Genomic DNA, 19267 nt, shown 5'->3' on the forward strand with positions numbered 1-19267 from the left:
GTTCTGATTGGCTGTGGTTTTTGATTGATTTGTTGCATCTCGCGTCTGGTGTGGACAGACAAGTTGCTTGTTGCTGGAATCTTATTGCGTCATGTGTAGTTAGACATGGTGTGACGGTACGCATCCACTTTTGCGACAAGACTGAAGCATGGTGTAGCAATGCTTCCCCTCATTTGTACGTTGACGGGCGTTCCTCAAGTTTACCACTATGGGCGTGCTTTTGAGCCAGCGGGGAATGTTGTGTTTTATACCCACAAGAGACTTCCGTCAGTCTCCATGTGCTCTACTTCTAGTGGATAGTTGCGTCGCGTTCAGCGGATTCATTTGAATAAAGATGGGCATCGGCCAGCTTTTTTGACGCGCAGCATTTTTTCAAATGCAACGCGCCTTCCCGGGATGATTTGCAGGCGCGTTAAAGTCGTTTGACGTCACCCATTGGAATAAAGTAGAGTGCAGCGCGACAGAAGTATTGCACGGACTAGTGGATAGTGGATCCGCACCCTAAAACTTATAGAGTATTTAAGCTGTCTATCACTAGTAATGCTTGATGACTATCCTAGTACAACATGCTAATTCATGCTAGTAAAATGCTTATCATGTTAGCATTAAAACACCAGGGTTTTAACCACAAAAGGTTTTATATTTTGTCATACGAATTAAATTTAGAATGTGCCTAAGTACAATAAATCCGTATTTATCAAACGTGCGCACACAGCACATGAGTAAGCAATCATTGTTGATAAATCCTGCATGTGCGTAAGTACCACACTCGTTCACGTTCACGGTCATTAGCATTCAGAAACGGCTCCATTGAACCATATATGGTGACAACACTTCCCTTTAAAAAGCATGTGATTCCCACACTTCCCAGATCCCACACTTTGCGTGAAACTGTTCATACGTACTCATTACACACAAATCTGTGCGTACGCACCGTTGATAAATGAGAGCCCAGGAGTAAACGGGAATGTGTCCCCTTCGTCTACTTGTGATCAACCAAAACACATCTTAATACCAGGTGTAAACAGGGCCTTTTGTCCACTTTCGACCACTTCTGTCCTGATTGGTCTATGGGCGGGTAAATGCATGGGCTTTTTCAGATCTTTCGAGCTAATGGTTGAAATAAGCTCACGCAATTTACATATGAAGCTTTCGTTTCTGCTCTGACAGCTGCAAGACCAGCCGAACGCTGCGAGTGTGTGTTAGAAATCAGGAATGGTGAGAGAACATTTTGCTTAGGACGTTTTCCTCTTTAAACCAAACTTGGGTCTTCTGCTGTCTCAATCCCGTCTGGCTAGTGCGTTTGCCATAATATTTACACATTAGGTCAGTAGGTGGAGAGAAGGGCGTCGAACACATTCAGCCACATGAGCATCTATACAAAAGCAATCCGGTCGAATATGCTTTCAAACTACCTCTGGTCCAAAGTGGACAAGCTCAAAACATTTTAGACCCTGTTTACACCTGTATTTAGTGTCCTCTACTTGTGATCCGATCGACCAAATGCTTCTTAATACCAGATGTAAAAGGGCCTGAGAGAAGATGTCCTCCGTTTAAAAAGGAATCCATATCAGAATCAACGGATGTCTGTGTTGGGTGATGTTTCAGCATAGTGTGCTGTGTATTGTGACGAACTACTAGAAGGTATCACCTAATGATTGTGATGACCACAGGAGGGTGGGGGCGGGGTTTATACTGCACCATAAACTATACAACCATAATCTATTGATGACCTCATGCATGCTCTATAGATGACAATCACTAATTGTCATCTATAGAGCATGCATGACGTCATCAATAGATTATGGTTGTATAGTTTATGGTGCAGTATCAAAAACATCATTGGAAAAAAGATTTCCCTGTTCTATGAAGTCCCTCCTTCAGAAATACGTAACGAGTTCTGATTGTGCCAGCGGTTCCCGTGTTGTGATTCGACAGCAGCTTAGCGCACGTTGCCCGGAAAAGTCACGCCTCTTACCATAACCGGGAGATGCATGTGCTCAAAGTACAGCATCCCTGGGAAGGCCAAACAAAGGTGATTTGACTCCGGGAGGAAAATAACAGCGTCTCGACAACATGGCGACAAACACACACTACAAACGCAACACTTCCTCTTCTCCACGTGGGAGAGCAACAAGACTACGCCCCCTTTTTTGCGTATTCTTGTGGGCGGAGGTTAGTCAACAAACTGTTCTACTGACGTCATTAAAGCAGGGAGTACAGGGATGTAGTCCAAACCGGCCGTTCGCTGTAGGCTTTGAAAGGGAACTTCTGTTAAAGGTCCCATGGCATGGCATTTTTCTATTATTTTAAAATGTTTCCTGAGGTGTACTTATATGGTTAGTATGATTTTTACATCATAAAATGTCATAATTTAGAAATAAAAGGCATTTTTTCAATACTGATGTTTGCCCTGTGGCTGAATGCCCTGTTTCAAGAGGCGTGTCTGCTGTGAGACTTCAGTAAAAACGCCCACTGTTGTGATTGGCTGACATCTTTGCATTTGAAATGAGCGGAGGGGGCGTGGTTTAACGAGGTCTACGACGCACGAGCAGGCACGAGCTGCTGCCAGAGAGACGGAAGGACCGGAGTTCACTTCACATCAGTTCTGTCAGTCTCAGTTCAGTGAACTGTCGTAGTTACAGCATATACTTCAGGTTATTAGTCTATTTCTAGTCGGAGGGACTGTCACTCATGTCAGAAAGTTAGTAACTTTAGTAAATTTTGGATTAGCGTTGACTCGAGACCACTTTAGAACGATTCAGTCCGATTTGGTGAATTGATTCGGTTCACTAAAAAGAACCGGTTAAAAAGAAAGATCGTTCGCGATCCGGACATCACTAATGTACCAGAGATGGAGCTCAGCGATTGCAAACAAAGTTATTTATAGTAACTACTGAGTTATGAGAGCGCTGTCAGTCAGCGCGAGTTTATTGTGTTTGTATCTGAGAGTTCTGAATAAACACGAGTCCCAGTCACACCGAGTCCGTCTTCATCATTATTACCAACTTTGTAACACATGCAAAGTACCATTACAGCTGTCGAGATGAACGAGTTACGAGTAAGTGTTGATAATAGCATTATTTTTAGAAATGTTCCTATCATATGAAAAGCGTCAGTGACGTGCATTGAGTACACAGCGCAAACAAAGACACAACAGCAGTAATCGAATGTGATCCAGTTTATTGTGGAGCTAGGCTGCCTAGCCCGGATATGCTCACGCTTACCCCCCTTCTGCTTAATCTCGCGCCGCGTAAGGCGCCTCCGCTGTGGGCCAGATGCAGTACTGGGGGTCGGGGATGTTGAAGGCCGACCGGTCAGTGCAGCCCGAGCTTCGGCGTGTGTGAGGTTTATCTCTAAAGATGTTACTCTGCTGATGTTGAGCAGAAACGACTGTATGCACATTTTAGAACAGATAGACGCAACGAGGACGTACAAAAACACTGACTCTCAAGATAGAAAACACGAAAACACCGTTCTGTCGGGAGAGAGAGAAGCCGCTGCGTGTGCACGAATAATAAATAATTAGCTACACATCAGAAATCACTGATCACAGATCAGAAGGAACTGAAAAAAGACTTTGTTTTCATTTGTACATCCAAACACTGAGAAACTGCCATCAGTCACTCGTTCACAAGCAATGATCTCTCGAGCGCTTGCATGGGCGTGCCAGATTCTCTGGGCGGAGGAAAGGGAGGTAACCGTTCCTGCTTGGACGTCAAACCAGGAGACTTCAGGATTGGCTCGTCTGGCCTGTCATTTTCTCAAAGGCAGAGAAAGACAGCCAGAACTCGGTTTTACACCGATCAACATTTCTATCCACTTGGGGACAATATTCAGGCTAGGGGAACTCATATTAATGTTGAAAAACCTCATAAAATGAAAATTTCATGCCATGGGACCTTTAAGTAAAATATCTCGCTTGGCATTGAACTTTGAGCTTTATAATTTTACAGGTATTATTTATGCTCTAACAGCAACATTAGAGACTAACTAAAGTTTGAAAAAGGGGATCACGAAGAATAGGACCTTTAAAGAGTAACCAGCAGAATCCTATGGGTTGATTATAAATGTTACTTATAAGTAGAACTTATAAGTTGGCACCCCAAAACCCTCCACTACAGTATAATTTATTTAATGTATTGATATTTCTCATTGTTATGCATACAGGTAATTAAAAAAAGATGTTCTAGGATTTCAATGCCCCGCTGGCGCCATCTGTTTGAGAACCACCTCTTTCAGTCGGTCACGTTCGACGTACGTCGGAACTGACCGACGAATTGGGATCCCTACCAAAACGCCAGGGCGCTGGCCCTTCCAGCGTCCTGCTTGAGCGCACTGGACCGTCTTAGATGGTACGGAAGTCAGGGCTCCAAGCAGAGAGGTCAGTCACTGCTGTTTCTGCAAGACCCACCCAGTGTGACTATTGGATAACGCTGGGAAGCGTGCCCGTCTCGGGAGATGGTACGCTGCGGAGCCACGTCCTTCAGTGGAAGGATTGGTGGCAGAATACACATAAGGACTAACCTGGCAGGGTAGTGCAACATATGGCAGTCTCTGGGGTGGTTCCAACCTGGTTCCAGGGGGGAAAGAACACGCCCAGAGACGACAGAGCGGGCTCTGTCAAGGGAAAGACACGGGGCTAGCCGAGTAGGGTAGCTGGTACCGTGGAAGAAAACACATATGGGGTAGCCGTGAGGGGACCGCTACATATGGAACCCAGCCTACACACACATTTCACAAGCATACGGGTGCAGGCCTGGCGTCAGACGGCCGCAACGTCTGGCACCGCAGGGGTGACGGAGGAGCTCGACAGGGTTAGCCGTTTCCGGGGAACACAACTGGAGAAAATAGACGCACGTATCCGGCCCAGAGGGTGGGAGTGGCGTTGCAAGCCGACACTTAGAACGGGCACTTAGCGCTACTGGCCACTGGGGGCGAGGATGCGGGAAGATACCGGCTCAATCTTGGGGACGGATGCATTCGAAGATGCGTTTCTGCGTTAGTATCCGGAACGGGAGCATGTGCAGGGCCCGATTCAGGATACGCAGGTCCAAGATTGGCCGTAACCCACCCCTTTCTTGGGTACAATGAAGTAGGGGCTGTAGAACCCCGCCTTCATATCGGCTGGAGGAACCGGCTCGACCGCGTCCTTCGCCAGTAGGACATCGATCTCTGACCGCAAGACCTGGGCATCGCTGCTTCGCATGGAGGTGAAGAGGATGCCCCTGAACTTGGGAGGCCGGTGAGCGAACTGAAACGCGTAGCCGAGTCTGATGGTACGGATGAGCCAGCGAGACGGCCTGGGGAGCTGAAGCCAAGCCCCCAGAGACCGTACAAGCGGGACCAACGGCACCACAGACATACCCGGGCTGGGGCAGCGAAGCGGAATAGACAGACCCGACTCGGGAGGCCCGGAGGCGGCCCGGAGTGTTGTCTGAATATTCCAGGGTGGTGCAGAGTGTGGGTGAGAAGGCCCGGGGGCGTTCTCGGTGCCCACACTGCTGCTGAGGAAAGAAATGACAAGGCCCGGGGGTGTCGCACACTGCCAACCTGGCCCTCTTGGGGCCCAGGGAGAGAGGAAGCTGCTCTGAAAATGTGGGTCTCTGGAGAGCCAGCGGCAGAGTACTGACACCAGTCAGGGCCCCCCGGTCCTCCTCCGGGGGGGTGAGGGAGGGGTGCGGACACCAACTCCCTCGGAGCAGCTCCTGTTCTCCCTGGGCTGGCCTTCTCAGGGCCGCTTGCCCTTACGCTTGCTTGTAGACTAGCAAGCCCTGAGCGGGTTGGGCGCCTCCCTTACGTCCGGCACCCTGCTTCCCAGATGGAGGCTGCTGCCTGGGTTTCGCAGGGGCGGAGGCGGACGCAGGGGGGGCACCCTCAGCGACAAGCAGGCAGAGGCGCTGCGAATTAGGATTTTTTTTTTTTTAAACCACCTCTGTTTGCTTCTAGGCCATCGAGAACTGCTGGGCAAAGTACTCGACAGCGTCGCTGAAGAGGCCAGCCTGACAGACAGGGGCGTTAAGGAACCGAACTTAGTCGGACTCACGCATATCTGCCAGGTTTAGCCCCAGGTTCCTGGACCACTAGTGTGGACATCGCCTGACCCAGGGAGCGTGCAGTGACTCCTGTCGCCCAGAGAGCGAGGTCCACCGCCGCACGCAGTTCCTGCATAACCCCTGGGTCGGGACTACCCTCGTAGATGCAGGACAGAGGGTAGTGAGAGAGGGAAAAATTTATACAGATTTCGGCTCTTTTGGTGCTCCATATTTTGACACCAAATAGTTCCATACTGCTAATTTTTCCAATGCCCATCCGGGAAAAATGGCACGGGGGTAGGCAAGGCGATTTAAGCGTTGCACTACGCCTCAGCCACCCGGGAAAGCATGGCTGTCAACTCTGAATCTGATTCAGCAAGAGCACACACCATTATAGTGGGAAACTCAGCATCATCATTTCCAGTGCATAACAGCCCTCTCTCCGATGCAGCAATTGACATCTGTCCTCTGCCAGAGCCCCAAATGAAACACTAGATCTCCTTGTTTTAAAAGGACCAGCAATCCCATCTGTAAGCTACCAGCAGGCATGTGAAACAGTGAACGTGGCCGTCAAACTCGACGGCACACGATGCGCTGAACGCTCAAGCCCTATGAAAAGGCAAGGCGAACACCGCACCGACGTGGTCATGTTCTCATGAGAGAACATGAACCACCCATGAACAAAGTCTCGGCATGCTCATGATGCGATAGAGGAGTGGGGGCCCGAAGAGATGTACCCGGCGGGAATGCCCCACTGTAATCCTCAGGTCACCAAGGCTTATTAGCTAAAGTAGTCCTTTTCTGGCGCACCAGAAAAGAAACTAGATCAGGGAATAAGGAAAGGGACTCAACCCCATTTGAGGTTTCCTAGTCTGGACCGCGCATCGAGAGTGCCGAGTGACGCGCTGGGTTGCCGTGGCAACCCCCGCTGTCAGCCGGCGCTCGACGGCACACGGCGCGCTGAACGCTCAAGCCCTTACGAGAAAGGTGAGATGAACAACGCGCCGACGTGACCATGCTCTCCTGAGAGAGCATGGATCACCCACGAACGCAATCTCACATGTTTATATGTGAGAGAGATCGTGGCCGTCAAATGAGGACAGGAAACAACCGCATCCAGAAACACACGGTTTGAATGACATCTTGAAAAAGACGCAGGGTCAAACCGTGTTGCTCTTTTAGAAAAGGAAAACCGCTCTTTCAGTGCTGAAGCACTCAGGGAGATGACCGCGGCTCACGCAGTTCAGATAGTGCAAGCCTACGTGAGCACTCAGAAATGGAAACGCCCAGCCAACCAACAAAACCAGCTCTTTATCTCCTCTGAAGCGGCCACCCGCTGAAACGCGCCGTCACACCCGCACTGGAACAGCAATCCTTCTCACGAGACTCGAATAACACTCTTCGTAGACACAGCAATGACACTGTTCGGCTCCGAAAAAAAAGGCAATGATCAAGCATTCCACTTCCTTATTTATACCCGCGCTGCGGGGCGGTGCGTGGAATGCGTGGATCGCATACCAATCTCCATTGGCTCGTTTTTAATACACTCGAAGTAGATTGATCTCTGAGATCAGATCCCAATTCGTCGGTCAGTTCCGACGTACGTCGAACGTGACCGACTGAAAGGGAACTGATATTTCTACAACTTTCACTCGTTTTAACTGTAAAACTTTTAAAATATCAAGTAAGTAGTATTAAATCAACTAATATTCACACAAATAAATACACATGAAGACCCTTCAGATCCAGATGATGCAACTTTTGAAAATGTATCCTGCATGAGGGATATTTCAATGGTCCTCTGCCATAGTGACAAAACATCTAAACATTTGGACTTGCAGTGCTTCCACAGTGCCAAAGGGACGAAGCATTTTGGGGGCACTGACTGTTTAAATGAGAAGGAAATTTAGTTTTGACACATGAGTGAACTGTTTTGGGAGAGGTATGAGCTTTTGCAGGTGAACCATGGTGTTGTGCCGAACCATCCACGTTATTTTGACAAAAGCACCAAGAGTGTTGAGAACGTCCGGTCTGTTTCAAGAAATGAGCCAAAGCAATTGAGAAGGATCCTTGCCATTTTGGGGGTACTGACTATTTATATGGGAAAGGAATTTAGTTCTGAAGCATGAGTGAACAGTTTTGGGAGACATATTAGCTTTTGCAAGTGAGCTATAGTGTTGTGCTGAACTGTAAGACTGTTTTGCCAAATGATCTTACAATTTTGAGAATGTAATTTCTGTTTCAAGAAATGAGCCAAACCAATGGAGAAAAACTGTAATAGCTTAACAAATCAAATGTTTGTTTGCTGTCATTGATATTTGTTCAGTAAAGAGAAATAAATGAAAAGTTATTGAATATTATTTTGGTTCATCAATATTTTGGCTGGTTCTTCGACTGACAGGTCTTTGTCTGGATCTGGTTTGAGCAGGGAACTCTATAATCTACTCATTCTTTTTATTGTTGACCTGATGATAGATAGATAGATAGATAGATAGATAGATAGATAGATAGATAGATAGATAGATAGATAGATAGATAGATAGATAGATAGATAGATAGATAGATAGATAGATAGATAGATAGATAGATAGATGTCTTACCGTGCAAGATGAATGCAGAAACCGCGAACAAACCAACAAAAAACTTCTTTGTCTCCATGTTTCCTCTCACGTGCTTTGATACTTTGAATGAATTGAACAGCATTGCTGAACTACAGCGCTATTTATCTATCTGGTGGTGTGTGGCTGTTGCTGTCAGAGACTACGCGATCCTTTGAGATGCCAAACGCCTCCGCATTGTAAGGACATGAGAAAGTTTCACTGAGGAGGAGGAGAGTCCCGGACAGTTCTCTCTTCAGGGCTGCGTTTAACTCCAGACAGTCACTAAGCTGGAATGTCTGAGAAAGCACATGTTACGTGGCTGTATAGTTTAAGAAAGTCTAATCAAATTGTTCAGGTTTAAATTCAAACTATTTAAAACTAAAATATTAATTTGTATTGTCATGTGATAATTCGGTTTTATGCAATGGCCAGTATCACTGATACTAAAACTGCTACTGATGTCTCTGTAAGTGATTTTTTAAACATTAATGATACATTCAACATTACAGTAATTAAAAGCTATATCAATCATTAGTGACTGCTGTCACTGAAAGATCTGCCGCTGCCGAACATGACGCGGATCTGACGCGAAGTCACGTGCATCTCATTTTCCTTCAACACTTTGAGTTCATTTAAGACGTTATTTAACTAATTTAAGACCAATCTGAGAACTCCTGGAAGACAAGAAGGGCTGCGTCTCACTCTATTTATTTGTATTTAATACACAGTTTTCCAAAAAAGTGTCCCATTTTGCTGACTTCAGCAGAGCTTCAGACTGACTGCAGAAGAGCTAAACTAGACTATAGCTTTCATTGGCCAAGGACCGCCCAAGAGGCTGTGAGTTTGACGCCTCGACGACTTTGTTTCCAAGAGGACTATTAAAGAACATGACACACACACACACACACACACACACGTCTCCTGGACATCCTGTAGAAGTCAGACAATCAGATCAGATGTCGACATATGCATCAGAATCTCAGCCAACGGACAAAGGGCGTGACGTCTAATGGTGCGTTCACACCGGACGCGATTCGCGCGAGTGATTTACATGTTAAGTCAATGCAGAGACGCGAAATGGCATTCTGCGGCGCGATTCGCGCGAATGAGGCGGCGAGATTCGCGCGATTCGCGCGATTGAGGCGGCGAGAAGGACGCGACTTGAGCGCTTTGAACGCGCGATTCGCGCGAAACGCTCAAGTTGAAAAATCTGAACTTTGGCGGATATTTCGCACCGCGTTAACCAATCAGGAGCTTGCTCTAGTAGTGACAACAATGAAGAGAAAATCTGTATATTAATATCTGGTTCAGACAATATGATTATCACTGTGATAACATTAAATGACATGAAACACAACCCAGTCTCTTTTTGTTAAATGCAAGTTTATGTATGATCAATAATACAAAAGTATAAGTAATGTATAACAAGCTATACATGAAATAAAACAAACAATGCAGTCAAACATTCAAAGTCAGTGCTAGTAGGCTAACGTTACAACTGCAACATACAGTTATAGCCTAAAAATATAAAGTAATGAAACTTATCTTTGCCCTCAGCCTAAACGATTTGCCAGGGAACAAATTATAGATCCATGAGACCAAAGATCAGCCGTTACAAGACGAATTATAGCTCGAGACACACCACAGAGACATCAGAGCCAGCGGCAGACGGCAGAAGGACTGGCCGAGGAAAGGTTGCCCTCGCCGGCTTTCACGTGCGCTGAGCGCCGCTGTCTGCTGGAGCTCACAGCTCCGACAACGGCAGATAAAATGTTCAAATAGGCACTGTTTATGTAAATACACCACAGATTTGAGCTTTAAACAACTACATTATCGACTGAAAAAGTCTTAAAGGGTAACTAAACCCTAAACCAACTTTTTTTAGTTAATGATCTGTAATAATGGGGCTTTATTAATGCTGTTCATTGATTCGAGTAAATGTTTTGACATTTGAGTATAAAGTGTTTTAATTCTATAAAATGTGGTGTAAAACCGCCAAAGTGCTGCCCTCTTAAGGTTGAACGGTGGCTACTGCAGTTGAATTTTCCTATTGGACGTTGTGGTACATCGTGACGTAGGATGGTACCTCCAACGGCTCACTATCCGCGCCCCTGGCACGAGCTCACCACGCCCTCAGAAATGTCTCCCCCAATCACACGATGAGAACGGCTTCAAGTTCACTCCAGTATGAACTGTCATGTTACATGAAGTAAACATTATGAATGAAACTCACTTGACACTTGCTTTAACATTGTATTGAAGGAAATACGGTTAAATAATGCAGTTGTCAGTACACGTCAGGCTTTTCTTGAGATATTATTGCCGCCCGTCATGTGTAACGTACAGATAATTTTCATACATGAGACGCACTTTCAAACCCTGACACGCAAGTGGTTGCCGCGGACGCAGATAGATTAGGTCAGTTCTCTTGCGCGGCTGCTTCACTAGCATCGTCGGCATCGGGAGTTAACGCAGTTTGAGCAGCGGCTCGCATTGATAAGGCTCCGGGTTTGTATCTACAGACAATCCACCCTCCTCCACTTCAGGTGAAGGTAGGAGAAATGACCGCTCTGTTGCAAAGCTGGCGTCACTCCAGTCATTCTCCATCTCTACGACTCGCGAGTCAGACAGCTGTCAATCAACCCGTTACTGCGGGTCTCAGATGCACACCCTCCGCTCAGCCCCGCCCTCGGTTCGTCCCCTCTGTGTCCGCCGGGCTCTGCCCACTTTTCCAGCATTTTTTGAAAATTGCCAGTGGGTGGAGTTAAGCTCTGAGCAGGGGTTTAGTTACCCTTTAAAACTACGTTTTGTCACACATTAACAGTAGATATGAACAAAAAAAAAGACATGTAAACACAGCCCATGTCAGCCATTTCTCAACGAGACGAGCTGCTGGCGGAAGCCCCGCCCATGACGCGAATTCGCATCTGTTGTGCAGTGAATGTCACGCGCGATTCGCGCGAATTTCACGCGCGATTCGCGCGAGTAAACTCAAAATGTACACGCGTCCACCTTCGCGCGATTAGCGCGAATTATTCGCGCGAATCGCGTCCGGTGTGAACGCCACATAAGGCTGAGTTTCCATCATCTTACAGCACAGTCATGAGAAAGCAGCTGCCCAGCAAACACGCAAGTGTGGGCTCACTGTGGGTAAGTGTGGGTTTTCTGTGGGACAGTGTGGGCAAGGGCAAACCCTTTGGGGGCCCATGTGGGATTACTGTGGGCAAGCCCTCAGATGGGCGTGCCCACAGAAAACCCACACGGGCCCCCAGAGGGTTAGCCCATGTGGGGCCCATAGTGGATTTGCCCATTTGGGCCCCAATGAGGGTTTAGTGTGGGCAACCCACTGTGGGCTTGCCCACAGAAAACCCACACGGGCCCCCAGTGTGTTAGCCCATGTGGGGCCCAAAACGGTTATGCCCGTTTGGGCCCCAATAAGGGTTTAGTGTGGGCAACCCACTGTGGGCTTGCCCACAGAAAACCCATACGGGCCCCTAGTGGGTTAGCCCTTGCGGGGCCCATAGTGGATTTGCCCATTAGGTCCCCAATGAGGGTTTAGTGTGGGCAACCCACTGTGGGCTTGCCCACAGAAAACCCATACGGGCCCCTAGTTTGTTAGCCCTTGCGGGGCCTATAGTGGATTTGCCCGTTTGGGCCCCAATGAGGGTTTAGTGTGGGCAACCCACTGTGGGCTTGCCCACAGAAAACCCATACGGGCCCCTAGTGGGTTAGCCCTTGTGGGGCCCATTGCAGTTTTGCACTTTTGAGCCCCAATGAGGGTTTACTGTGGGCAACCAGTAGTTTTCCACTGTGGGGCCACCATGAGGGAACCCTCCATTGCAGCTGTTCCCAGACAGACTGTTAAAGTCAGAGGGACCATATTACAGTAGTTTAAACTCCATTAGACCATTAGATTTCAATAAATCACAGCACTTATATAAGAATACATTCATAAATAACACTAAATTATTATAATACTATAAATTGTATCTTGTAATGCAAAACTTTCTATGAAGTCCATGATTAATTTATTAAATAATAATTAAATTAATTAAATTAAAGAAACATATTTGTCACAATAAAACAATGCAAATGGTTGATCATTCACTGTTTTGTTCATTATTATTGTTGGCATTCATCAGTGGTTATTTATAACATTATTTTTTATATTTTTACATTTATATTTTTATATACCGTTTTAATTTAATTTTTATTATAATAAAAATATCACTGATGCATGTTATATTTTTATATACTATTACATTTCTGAAATGGCAACAAAAAAAAGTTAACATATAAGTAATACGCTAGTTGGCGTCATCATGTGATCAATTCTAACCAATGAGACTGCTGGAACTGCACCGCTAATGAGCTCAGCTGTCATTCCGGATTCGACTGGTACCGCCAAACTCTGCTCCAAACAGGTAAGCTTTTTAAGTTTCCATATTAATAATATGTGATTTTCATATTTTAATCAGAGAAACAGGCCAAAGTGGTAACGAATTAATTGATATTAAACTACACTCTCTCATTTTAGTGGTTTATCTGATTAATGTTATAACTTACTCTCCTGCTGTTTAAAGTTTAAACGACTAACGGTTATAACGGTCAACTAGGCCATTTTCTGTTAATCTCTGAGGTAATATATACTTTAAAACTGCTTGAATTCATTACCTTGAATTGTTTTACGTCCATTTTGGTGTTAATTTGATTTATTGTTGTTTTCAGTTGCTATTTTAGACTAAAGTTAACTTTAGTCATATGGCCAGGGGGCTGAGTCAGTCATGGTTGTGTTTTAAAGATTTAAAAAGTGACGTAAACGAGGATTCATGCAGCGTAAATACAATACACAAGTTACACACTCTTATTAAACCTCATTACATATGATTATGCCATAATTGATAGACAAACACTGCGCGCAGTTCAGACGGCAAACCATATAACGTTAAGTTAACTTATTTACATAGCCTAATGTTACATGTGATTTGTATTTTTATAAAGTTACGGTCATATTGCTATCATGTTAACGTGACCTAAAAATAACAGATTGTACAATTACTTTGTACGCGTTGTGTCTCACACGCACACGCACACACACACAGACAAGCTGGCGCGTGCACGGGGTGGAGAGAGTAAAAAGAGCGGAGAGAGGACTCATTGGCCTAACGTTATATATTATCCGAGAACATGATTGAAAACTGTCAAATGAAATCACCTGTCTGTAATATTTAATCAATTATGAAAAGATACAACTTCAGCGCAAATAAAACATTTAGGCCATTAAATAATATTCTGGCTAAATATGAATGTAATCATTTCTCTTGAATACAGTTCATCAGCACGTTCACTCGTACAGAGCAATATTGGACTGAGATATTAATTCTTGTTTGTTTTCTCTCTTTCCCTTGTGTGTGATCAGATCATTGGTTCTGCTTTGTAAGTATTCTTCTAGTTGACACGTTCCCAGTTTTTGCATTGTAGATTTGTCATAGACGACAAACTTTCTTTGCACCATATAACTGTATTTTCATAATTTTCATAATTATTTTCATATTGCTTAATAACATACTGTATTTATCAGTACAGTGGTGTCGTACATTCTCAGATGTTGTTGTACATATTTATGAATAAAAGTTTTAAACTGGATTTATACCATTAAATGTTGTTTGTCCTCTCTCTTTCCAGTATTTATTGCCATCTAGTCCTGATTGTAGAATTGAGCTCCAATCCCAGTTAAGCAGACCTGAACCGGTTGATCAAGGTCTTCAGGATCAGCAGAAACTACAGGCAGGCTGGAGCTAAACTCTGCAGGTGTTGGTCCTCCATGATCAGGACTGGACACCACTGTTGTAAGGACCGATCTAGCAGTCACTGACTACGTTTACATGGACAGCAGTAATTATTGACCTTATTCTGAATAAGACTATATTCTGATTAAGGTGTTTACATGAGTTGCTTTTGAGAATATTCTGTTTATGTTCCCATTTTACATGTTATAGAACATAGCTTGATTAATGGCACGTCATTACGTCCCCATGCCACACTACGCTGTCTGACGTCCAATCATAGCGTGACTTTCACGGGTCTATTAAAATTCAATGGGCTCAGGCAACCGCTGTAACTTTACCTGCGGGTGTCGCTGTTGGACAGTGTTCCTTTATAAAAAACTGTGATTTTTATACTTTTTAATGTTATGTTAAAGGGTTAGTTCACCCAAAAATGAAAATTCTGTCATTAATTACTTACCCTCATGTCGTTCGACACCAGTAAGACCTCCGTTCATCTTCGGAACAGAAATTAAGATATTTTAGTTGAAATCTGATGTCTCTGAAAGTTCTCCATTGGCTCAATGGTACTCTTCACTGTCAAGACCCTTAAAAGGTACTAAAGACGTCGTTACAAAGTCCATCTCACTACAGTGGTTCTAAAATAACTTTATGAATCGGCGACAATAGTTTTTGTGCGCAAAAAAACCCTAAATAACGACTTACATAGTGATGACGATTTCAAAACAAAGCATCATGAAGCTTCGAAGCGTTATGAATCAGTGAATCAGCTGAATCGACTCGCTGATTCATAACGCTTCGAAGCTTCATGATGCCGTGTTTTGAAATCGTCATCACTATGTAAGTCGTTATTTAGGGGTTTTTTTGGGCACAAAAACTATTGTCGCTGATTCATAAAGTTATTTTAGAACCACTGTAGTGAGATGGACTTTGTAACGACGTCTTTAGTACCTTTTAAGGGTCTTGAGAGTGAACCGTGCCATTGTGCCAATGGAGGCCTTTCAGAGCCATCAGATTTCAACTAAAATATCTTAATTTGTGTTCCGAAGATGAACGGAGGTCTGACGGGTATCAAACGACATGAGGGTAAGTAATTAATGACTTTTCATTTTTGGGTGAACTAACCCTTTAATGTTATATATATATATAATATATAGCCACAGGCGTTCACTGAATGACCCATATGGCTCTCAAGCCTAGAGGTTCCCGACCACTGTTGTAAGCAGACAGTTTATGAATTATGAATCACAATTATGAATATGGGATTACAGATACAAACTTATTGTATTTTACAATGAGCAGAATAATTACAACAAAAATAAAAAAATATAGAGGAGGCAGTGTCAGAATGAGCACACGCACCATAGCAACACGTCAAGGCAACGACATTTCAGACTGACAGATATACGTGAAAGATAAACGGGAATTTTACGACATTTGAGCGCTTTGTTACTGTTTTGTACGCGTTGTTATATTAATTATAATTCAAATTCTGTTTTATTGGCCACAATATTATTGATGATGGTTGAGAGGGGCACTTTTGATTAATTTTTAAAAAGGGCAGGGGCTCGAGCCCCCAAACCCCCCCCCCCCCCCCCCCTCTGCGCGTCATCTCAAAATGCGACGACAACTCCTACTGCGACTAAAATAGACATACTCCACATGTCTTAATTCGATTTGCGTTTACTTCGAGTATGACTTTAACCGGATTAAGGTAATTGGAAATCGCTGTTTACATGGTAGTTTCTTAATCAGAGTATGGTCTAAATCAGGTTAATATCGGAGTATTGTTGTCCATGTAAACGTACTCCATCTGGATCTCTGAATTGTCATGCTCAGATCATAATAACCTTCGAGGACCACTGTCCTGCAGATTTTAGCACCAACCCTGGTCCAGCACACCTGAACAAGCTAATCCAGCTCTTTTGGTTCAGTGAAGAGAAAGTCACAAGCAGGTGAGATTGATCAGGTCTGGACATAAACTCTGCAAGATGGTGCACTTCGACGGCCAGAGTTGAGAACCCCTGAAAAATGTATACAGTTTTAATTTGTATAGATTTATGTAATATTTGACTATTCAGTTGTCTTCTCTCTTTTTCTCCTTTGTGATTGTGTGTCAACCACAGCTAAATAAACCCAAAGGCCACTCGGGCACAGGTCACTGCATCTTTTGCTGTGTAAGTACATTTTTGACTGTCACATTTTTGTCAGACACATTCTAAGTGTTTGCATTTATTTTAATAAAACTTGCATATTCATGCTGAAAGTTAAAGTCATCAATGATTTCTTAATAAAGACATTAAAGGGATAGTTCTTCATGTTGTTCCAAACCTGTATTATTTACTTTTTTCTGTGGAATGCAAAATATATTTTTTGAATAATGTTTCGTCTGTCTAGTCAATACAATAAAAAGTCAATGGGATCCAATGATGTTTTTATTGTATGGGCAATATATATATATATATTTTTTTTTTTTTTTTTTTTCAAAATATCATCTTCCACAGAAGAAATCTTGTAGGTTTGGAATGACATGAGGGTGAGTATAAAGCTTGATACATACTCCGCAAGAGCAAAGAAAAAAGTTCTCGCTTTGAGAACTATTGTGTGATTGGTCAGAAATTTTAAGTGGACGTGGAATGCGGAGAAACGACACCTGTTCGGCACCTGATTTTCTCCTGAAGTATGGAATGTCCAGGCCATAACGAACTTTGTTCTTGTTCTTGCCACCTCGAGAAAACTAAAGCTTGGAACATACTCTGCAAGAACAAAGAAATTTGTTCGTTTTCTCAAGGTGGCAAGAACAAGAACAAAGTTCGTTCTGGCCAGGACATTCCATACTTCACGAGAAAATCAGGTGCCGAACTTCTCCGTTTCTCTGCATTAACCCCCCTCACTTTAAAATTCTGACCAATCACACAATAGTTCTCGGACACCCACAAGAAAAAAGTTCTGCTCAGACGATGTGTCGAGAACAAGCTGCGAGAACTCCCAAACAAGGGCTCAGAGAACAAAATGACGTCATTTTGTTCTCGGAGCCCTGGGAGCGAGAACTTTTTTCTCTGTTCTTGCGGAGTATGTTGCACCCTTAACTCATTTCTTTGTTCTTGCGGATTTTATACCAAGCTTAAGTTGACAATTTCTTTACATTGTGTTGACAATTTTAGTAAATTGTTCTCCGTTCATTATGCCCTCAATTTGTTTGCCCTCTTTATCTTTCGCTCTCAACAACACAGCCTAAGTTTTTTTAATGTTAACATTTTAATCATTTTAACAATTCTTTTTTTCCCCTTCACTTTAGATGCTGGCACAAAAAGCGTCCAGGCCGGAGCATCTGAAGTGGAAACTCCTGTTAAATCATGGCTCCATAACACAAGAGACCGGGATGGTGGAAGTAGCGGAAGAACCAGAAGACTGGAGATGAGGCAAAGATCTACTGGTATCCGAGGGGATTGAAATATTTTTTTTAGAGAATTCATAATCCACTTAATGTGTTGTGATGTGGTTATAATTTTCTGTTTTATAATTTTTTTTATTGTTTTGAGAGAGAATTCTTTGCAAGGATGTATGAAATTGATCAAAGTGACAGTAAAGACTTTTACATAGTTACTCGAAAAATAGTTACTTTGTAAAATATATTAAAACAGAAAACAGTTATTTTAAGTTGCAATAATATTACACTCTTTAATGTATTTTCTTTTTATCAAATAAATGCAGCCTTGATGAGCAGAAAGGACTTCTTTCAAAAGCATTTAAAAAATATTACTGACCCCAAACTTTTGAATGTCAATATATTGTATATTTAAATTTTTTACATGACTGTGAATAAATGAAATTATTTGAAACATGATTTATAATTTATTTGTTCTACTTTAAACAAGTGAATTTGTGTGTGTATTGTGGCAAATGCAAAGTAGAACCAAACTAATCTTGTTGTTTGATATGGCTGCAGGTCTATTCTGACACATCTGTGCATTGCCCACAGTATGCCCACACTTTGCCCAAAGTGTGGGCTTGCTGTGGGCCCACAAATGGCATCAACTGGGGCCCACTCTACTTAGTGTGGGCCAGCCCACACTTTGGGCTGACCCACTATGGCCCCACACGTGCCCCACATTTCACGCCGGTATCTGGACCCACAGTGGGTAACCCGCAATGGGCCCACGCTGGCCCTTAAGGGGCTTGCTGTGGGCCCACAACTGGCCCCAACGGGGGCCCATGTGGGCCAGCCCACAGTCAGCCCACAGTGGGCTGTCCCTCTAGGGCCCCACCTGGGTCCCATAGCGTGGGGCCCACACGTGCCCCGCATTTCACGCCGGTATCTGGGCCCACAGTGGACTGCCCGCAAGGGCCCCGTACGGGCCCCAAAGGAGCATGTTTGCTGGGGATCTGTGGAGGAGTGTGTGTTGAGTCAAGAGTCAGTATGAGGTTAATAGTGATGAGAAAGTGGTCTGAGGTGTGCAATGGAGTAACTAAAGTGTTGTCTGTGGAGCAGTAGCGTGTCCAATTGGTTACCTGTTTTGTGAGTAGCCATATAGATACGGCTTTTCTAATTGATCCGACTTACGATTTTCATTCAACGGACATTCAAAACGACGAAAAGTCCCAGAAAGACGTTTGTAGAATAACACACGCGATAAAAGGCGTCTTTTCCATGTTAATTCGAGTTTTTGTCCCAACCAGCAACAACGACAATGAATCTATTTTAGAAACGGTTTCTATTTCTGCGACGCCGCGGCTGGAACAACAACACAAAACATGGAAATGCGGCCACACACTGTTCTGATTGGCTGTGGTTTTTGATTGATTTGTTGCATCTCGCGTCTGGTGTGGACAGACAAGTTGATTG

This window comes from Gobio gobio, assembly GCF_949357685.1.
Source record: "Gobio gobio genome assembly, chromosome: 24".
Taxonomy (NCBI): Eukaryota; Metazoa; Chordata; class Actinopteri; order Cypriniformes; family Gobionidae; genus Gobio; species Gobio gobio.